Genomic DNA, 600 nt, shown 5'->3' with positions numbered 1-600 from the left:
GCATTTGTTTTATAGCCACCCTATTAATAAAGTCAGGAATTTCAAAATGTGCTGTAAGAGGGTTTTTATCTTAGATATACAAGAAGAAAAGATGATCCAATTTCATAGCTTATGGCCTCAATACACAGGTTTTGCCAAAAGAGGTGAAGCAGTTCAAATTATGCTTTTTCCACCACCCAAGCCTAAAGATCTTAGTTGCAGATTTTAACTTGTTTTTCAAATGTAATCATAATTTATAACATTTATATGTTATATTTTTCTATTATTACCTTTCTAGAATTGACCACTGGCCATGAGTAATTACAAGTATCTTTTTTTTTTTATTAGTTTCTCCAAATTTATTGTATTTTGTCACCAGAATTCACCTTGTAGAAAATGGAAGGGGCTAACATGTATATAATACTCATGTCAGGCTTAAAAATAGGATCCCACTAGAATTGTTTTATTCTGGCTGCAAGTTAAGAAGGTATTCAAGCTTCACTAAACAGTATTTGAAACAGGTAAAGTTTGCTATGTAGAACATCTTCACTGTTCATAGGGTCGTCGCCAGGTTTCTCAGGTATTTAAGACAGATGTGCATTAAATAAAGTCTCACCAAAA

Source organism: Mandrillus leucophaeus, unplaced genomic scaffold (assembly GCF_000951045.1).
Source record: "Mandrillus leucophaeus isolate KB7577 unplaced genomic scaffold, Mleu.le_1.0 Scaffold121, whole genome shotgun sequence".
NCBI classification, from domain to species: domain Eukaryota; kingdom Metazoa; phylum Chordata; class Mammalia; order Primates; family Cercopithecidae; genus Mandrillus; species Mandrillus leucophaeus.
The sequence above is the reverse complement of the archived record's forward strand: the minus strand, read 5'-3'. Positions refer to the sequence as shown.